The sequence below is a fragment of the Actinia tenebrosa genome, unplaced genomic scaffold (genome assembly GCF_029948245.1).
Source record: "Actinia tenebrosa isolate PJP-AT-01 unplaced genomic scaffold, QUT_ActTen_1.0 PGA_scaffold3__52_contigs__length_22856419, whole genome shotgun sequence".
NCBI lineage: Eukaryota > Metazoa > Cnidaria > Anthozoa > Actiniaria > Actiniidae > Actinia > Actinia tenebrosa.
Window position 1 is genome coordinate 13067083 of NW_028292580.1, and position 7734 is coordinate 13074816.

Consider the following 7734-nt stretch of genomic DNA (forward strand, 5'->3'; position numbering starts at 1 on the left):
AAGATATGTAATACATCTCCGTCACATGGGGAAATGAAGATATAAGATCCAGGTAACATGGTGGAAGATGACATCAATCCGTCCAGTGAAGATATAAGTCCGCACAGTGAGGCGGGAGATACATATCCGCACAGGAGAAGATTATCATATCCGTCCCATGTGAAATATCATCCGTCACAGAGAAGATATCATATCCGTAACATGTTGAGAAGCATATCCGCATTGAAGATATCGTATCCGTCACATGTGCGAATATCTATCCGTAACATGTGAAAGATATCAATCCGTCACATGTGAAGATATCATATCCGTCACATGGATGAAAGATATCGTCATATCGTCACATGTGAAGATATCATACCGTCACATGTGGAAGATATCAATCCGTCCACATGTGAAGATATCATATCCGTCACATGTGAAGATATCATATCGTCACAGGTGAAGATATCATATCCGTCCACATGTGAAGATATCATCTCCGTCCAGGTGAAGATATCATATCCGTCACATGTGAAGATATCATATCCGTCACATGTGAAGATATATCCGTCACACATGGGAAGATATCATCCGTCACATGTGAAAGTATATCATATCCGTTCACATGTGAAGATATCATATCCGTCACATGTGAAGATATTCATATCCGTCACATGTGGAAGATATATCCGTCCAGGTGAAGATATCATATCCGTCACATGTAGAAGATATCATAATCCCATGTGAAGCACATGTGAAGATAATCATATCCGTCACATGTGAAGATATCATATCCGTCACATTTGAAGATATCATATCCGTCACTTGTGAAGATATCATATCCGTCACATGTGAAGATATCATAATCCGTCACATGTGAAGATATCATAAATCCGTCACATGTGAAGATATCATATCGCGGTCACATGTGAAGATATCATATCCGTCACATGTGAAGATATCATATCCGTCACATGTTAAGAGTATCATATCCGTCACATGTGAAGATATCATATCCGTCACATGTGAAGATAATCAATATCCGTCACATGTGAGATATCATATCCGTCACATGAGAAGATATCATATCCGTCACATGTGAAGATATCATATCCGTCACATGTGAAGATATCATATCCGTCACATGTGAAGATATCATATCCGTCACATGTGAAGATATCATATCCGTCACATGTGAAGATATCATATCCGTCACATGTGAAGATATCATATCCGTCAAATGTGAAGATATCATATCCGTCCACATGTGAAGATATCATATCCGTCACATGTGAAGATATCATATCCGTCACATGTAGAAGATATCATATCCGTCACATGTGAAGATATCATATCCGTCACATGGGAAGATATCATATCCGTCACATGTGAAGATATCATATCCGTCACATGAGAAGATATCATATCCGTCACATGTGAAGATATCATATCCGTCACATGTGAAGATATCATATCCGTCACATGTGAAGATATCATATCCGTCACATGTGAAGATATCATATCCGTCACATGTGAAGATATCATATCCGTCACATGTGAAGATATCATATCCGTCACATGTGAAGATATCATATCCGTCACATGTGAAGATATCATATCCGTCACATGTGAAGTTATCATATCCGTCACATGTGAAGGATATCATATCCGTACACATGTGAAGATATCATATCCGTCACATGTGAAGATATCATATCCCGTCAAATGGAAGATAATCATATCCGTCCATGTGAAGATATCATATCCGTCACATGTGAAGATATCATATCCGTCCACATGTGAAGATATCATATCCGTCACATGTGAAGATATCATATCCGTCACATGTGAAGATATCATATCCGTCACATGATGAAGATATCATATCCGTCACATGTGAAGTATCATATCCGTCACATGTGAAGATATCATATCCGTCACATGTGAAGATATCATATCCGTCACATGTGAAGATATCATATCCGTCACATGTGAAGATATCATATCCGTCACATGTGAAGATATCATATCCGTCACATGTGAAGATATCATATCCGTCACATGTGAAGATATCATATCCGTCACATGTGAAGATATCATATCCGTCACATGTGAAGATCATATCCGTCACATGTGAAGATATCATATCCGTCACATGTGAAGATATCATATCCGTCACATGTGAAGATATCATATCCGTCACATGTGAAGATATCATATCCGTCACATGTGAAGATATCATATCCGTCACATGTGAAGATATCATATCCGTCACATGTGAAGATATCATATCCGTCACATGTGAAGATATCATATCCGTCACATTGTGAAGATATCATATCCGTCACATGTGAAGATATCATATCCGTCACATGTGAAGATATCATATCCGTCACATGTGAAGATATCATATCTCGTCACATGTGAAGGATATCATATCCGTCACATGTGAAGATATCATATCCGTCACATGTGAAGATATCATATCCGTCACATGTGAAGATATCATATCCGTCACATGTGAAGATATCCATATCCGTCACATGTGAAGATATCATATCCGTCACATGTGAAGATATCATATCCGTCATACTGTGAAGATATCATATCCGTCACATGTGAAGATATCATATCCGTCACATGTGAAGATATCATATCCTGTCAATGTGAAGGTATCATATCCGTCACATGTGAAGATATCATATCCGTCACATGTGAAGATATCATATCCGTCACATGTGAAGATATCATATCCGTCACATGTGAAGATATCATACCTTCACATGTTGAAGATATCATATCCTGTCACATTTGAAGATATCATATCCGTCACATGTGAAGATATCATATCCGTCACATGTGAAGATATCATATCCGTCACATATGAAGATATCATATCCGTCACATGTGAAGATATCATATCCGTCACATGTGAAGATATCATATCCGTCACATGTGAAGATATCATATCCGTCACATGTGAAGATATCATATCCGTCACATGTGAAGATATCATATCCGTCACATGTGAAGATATCATATCCGTCACATGTGAAGATATCATATCCTTCACATGTGAAGATATCATATCCGTCACATTTGAAGATATCATATCCGTCACATGTGAAGATATCATATCCGTCACATGTGAAGATATCATATCGTCACATATGAAGATATCATATCAGTCACATGTGAAGGATATCATATCCGTCACGTGAAGATATCATATCCCGTCACCATGTGAAGATATCATATCCGTCACAGTGAAGATATCATATCCGTCACATGTGAAGATATCATATCCGTCACATGTGAATGAATATCATATCCCGTCACTGTTGAAGATATCATATCCGTCTCACCTGGTGAAGATATCCATATCCGTCACATGTGAAGATATCATATCCGTCATATGTGAAGATATCATATCCGTCACATGTGAAGATATCATAATCCGTCACATGTGAAGATATCATATCCGTCACATGTGAAGATATCATATCGTCACATGTGAAGATATCATATCCGTCACATGTGAAGATATCATATCGTCACATGTGAAGTATCCTATCCGTCACATGTGAAGATATCATATCCGTCACATGTGAAGATATCATCTCGTCACATGTGAAGATATCATATCCGTCACATGTGAAGATATCATACTCCGTCACATGTGAAGATATCATATCCGTCAATGTGAAGATATCATATCCGTCACATGTGAAGATATCATATCCGTCACATGTGAAGATATCATATCCGTCACATGTGAAGATATCATATCCGTCATATGTGAAGATATCATATCCGTCACATGAGAAGATATCATATCCGTCACATGTGAAGATATCATATCCGTCACATCTGAAGGTATCACATCCGTCACATGTGAAGATATCACATCCGTCACATGTGAAGATATCATATCCGTCACATGTGAAGATATCATATCCGTCACATGTGAAGATATCATATCCGTCACATGTGAAGATATCATATCCGTCACTATGTGAAGATATCATATCCGTCACATGTGAAGATATCATATCCGTCATATGTGAAGATATCATATCCGTCACATGTGAAGATATCATATCCGTCACATGTGAAGATATCATATCCGTCACATGTGAAGATATCATATCCGTCACATGTGAAGATATCATATCCGTCACATGTGAAGGTATCATATCCGTCACATGTGAAGGTATCATATCCGTCACATGTGAAGGTATCATATCCGTCATAGGTGAAGATATCACTGTTGTCATGACTACCTTCATATTTCATCGATATCTATATAATATATTCTTTGTCTCACTCGGGTAGGCGATAAGAGATAAAGACGTTGATATACCATTATTTAATTTACTCGCCAAACAATGGCTTTTGTTTCCTGAGCTCATTAAATTCTATCACGAACTTCACAAAGTGGGTCAAAACCAGACATGAGACATATGTCTTATACATAAAAGGTCTAATAAGCCTTTTCATAGTTTAAGAATCGATTCCACTGCGCATGCGATTTTATCCCGAATTTCTCACCTTCTATTTTCTAAGCCTTCTTTTGTTCTTAATTAAACAAAAGTAGGTGAGAAATTCGGGATAAAATCGCATGCGCAGTGGAATCGATTCTTAAACTATGAAAAGGCTTATTTAAGTAAATTGTAAAGATGTTTTTACTTTCTAATTCTCGATTTCATTAGGAACAATTTTCTACGTTCGTTAGAGCCGCAGTTTTCATAATCGTTATATCGATTTATTAAGCACTGCCGTTACGAGAAAGACATGAAACTTAGTAGAGTATAATGCAGTTTTTTAATATTTCTTTATAAATCTAAAATACCTTCTCTATCTCTTTTAAAAAATTCTCTTATGTATGACAAAAATATCGAATACAAAATGTCCTTATCAAAAAATACTCTCAGAAAGCATAATAACAAATGAAGTGAAATATCCCAGGCATTAGCATAAAAGTATCTGAATTGTATAATAATAATAATAATAATAATAATAATAATAATAATAATAATGATAATAACAACTTTATTTCAAGAGGGTAAAACACATAACAGATACGCAAGGTACTGATAAACTAGTGGCCCTCAAAAAGAAAAAAAGAAAATGAAATTATAAATTAATAGATATCATCAAAGGATGACGTCATCGAGACCAGTGGCTCTCTCCAATTGTGTGCAGGCCAGAGATCAGGGAATGAAGCTGCAGTTCACGCAATGAATACTATCTTTGCTGCAGATAACACAGATGCCGTACTTCTTATTGATGCATCAAATGCTTTCAACTCACTAAACAGAGCTGCTGCTTTGCACAACATCAGAATCCTTTGCCCTATTATTGCAGTTTATGCCATCAACTCGTACAGACAGTCAGCAAGATTATTCATCACAGGCGGGAAAGAACTCGTGTCAGCTGAGGGAACAACACAAGGTGACCCACTGGCTATGGGTATGTACGCGTTGAGTATGCAGCCTCTTATTACAACATTGCAGGCTTTTTCTGACGCCAAGCAATGCTGGTTCGCTGATGACGCTAGTGGTGTAGGAAAAGCAGCGGATCTTAAAAAATGGTGGGACACTCTTAACCAGTACGGACCAGATCTTGGGTACTTCCCCAACGCAAAGAAGTGCTGGGTTATAGTAAAGCCACCAAAAGAAGAAATCGTCAGAGAAACTTTTAAGGATACACCCATTAATGTAACAGTGGAGGGGCACAAACATCTTGGTGCAGTTCTTGGTTCCAGATCGTTTCTAAACGAGTACGTCACGGAAAAGATTGACAACTGGGTGAACGAGATCACCAAATTAGCAGAATTTGCTCTATCACAGCCACAGGCCTGTTACGCTGCCTACACGTTTGGCTTAAAACATCGCTGGACGTACTTTCTTCGCACACTTCCAGATATCTCAGACCTACTGAAACCTTTAGAAGCTGCCATCTCCGACGTGTTTATACCCGCCATGACACAAAAAGATTGTGATGAAGATGATCGCAAGATTTTATCGCTACCGACACGATATGGAGGTATCGGTATTACTAACCCGTGTATTGACGCAAAGTATGAATTCTCATCGTCAGTCAAAGTAAGTGCCCCACTTGTGGAGAAGATTATCTCCCAGTCCTCACGAGTTGCCAGATGAAATTGAAGTGAAAACAGCAAAGCAGAAATGTCACACTGAGAAAGAAAAAGCATCCAAAGATGCGTTTGAAAGCCTGAAGGAAAGTCTACCAAAGATTACAGCCAGATCCTTGGACTTAGCCGCAGAGAAAGGAGCATCAACCTGGTTAACTGTAATTCCTCTTAAGGAAATGGGATTCGACTTGAACAAGAGAGAATTTAGAGACGCTTTACGTCTCCGTTATAATTGGTCTTTCAGAGACATTCCATCAAAGTGTGTATGTGGTGAAGATTTCTCGGTCGATCACGCAATGATATGTAAACGTGGTGGATTCGTAATTCAACGTCACAACGAATTACGCAATCTGGAGGCTGAGCTTCTTAGCACAGTATGCAACGACGTAGAGATTGAGCCCTTGTTACAATCAATCTCAGATGAGAAACTAAGCAAAGGAGCAAACAAAGCTGCAGACGCAAGACTTGACATCCATGCACGAGGTTTCTGGGAGAAGCAACGTTCTGCCTTTTTTGACGTAAGGGTTTGTCACCCAAATGCAGATACGTACAAAGATCTAGATCTACCCAAAATCTACAAGCTACATGAAAATGACAAGAAGCGGAAATACACCGAAAGAGTAAACGAAATCGAACATGGAACATTTACTCCCCTTGTCTTTTGTACAACAGGAGGTATGAGTAAAGAATGCAAAACATATCACAGCAGGCTTGCTGAACTGATAGCCCGAAAGAAAGGTGAAGAGTACCACAAAACAATGGCATGGATTAGGGCCAAGACTTGTTTCTCTCTGTTAAGATCTGCACTTGTATGTCTACGAGGCTCAAGGACTATAAAAAGAACTTATAATGATATAAACAACATAGACTTAGACATTCAGGTTGCTGAAAGCGCCATTTTATAAATTTAGATTTTTAGCTTATTAACGTAGATTTTTAGATAAAGATACATAGTTATATATTTAATATATATTTCAATTTTCCTTATTAGTCAGTTTTTCATCTTATAATTCCTTCTTCTTTGTAAGTATTATATATTAACATATTCATATTTAAATAATGGACAAATTCTATTCGTTTTTTACAATCTTGAAAAAATGTATAAATATTTAAAATTTATTAATTATTGATTAGAGATTATTGTTATTATTAATTATTGATTAAAGACTATATATCCAAAAAATATAAATAAATAAATCTCTATATATATATAAATATAATATAAAAAAAAAAAAAAGAAAAAAAAAAAAGATAAGTGAATATATAAGAAATATAATAATAATAATAATAATAATAATAATAATAATAATAATAATAATAAAGTTTATTTATATAGCGCTCATATCCATGAGCATGTCCAAGGCGCTTTACAACAGAAATATATGCATAAATTATATTTAGATCTCTTTTGTTTGATTCATTTCCAGCTTTTATGCATATTGCCTTTAGGCTTTTAAGATAAGTTTTTCCTTTTATAATTAGATTTACTTATTAATATTTTAAATACGTAGCATTGTAAATATTGTAAATACATATATATATTTCCTATTATTAAGGAATAAAGTAAATAAATAAGTTTTAATCTTACTTTTAAA

General features: G+C 36.4%; 1 pseudogene; it reads left to right on the forward strand.

Moving 5' to 3' along the window:
* Positions 1–5104: 5104 nt before the first annotated feature.
* Positions 5105–7205, forward strand: LOC148908683 (uncharacterized; annotated as a pseudogene).
* Positions 7206–7734: the final 529 nt, after the last annotated feature.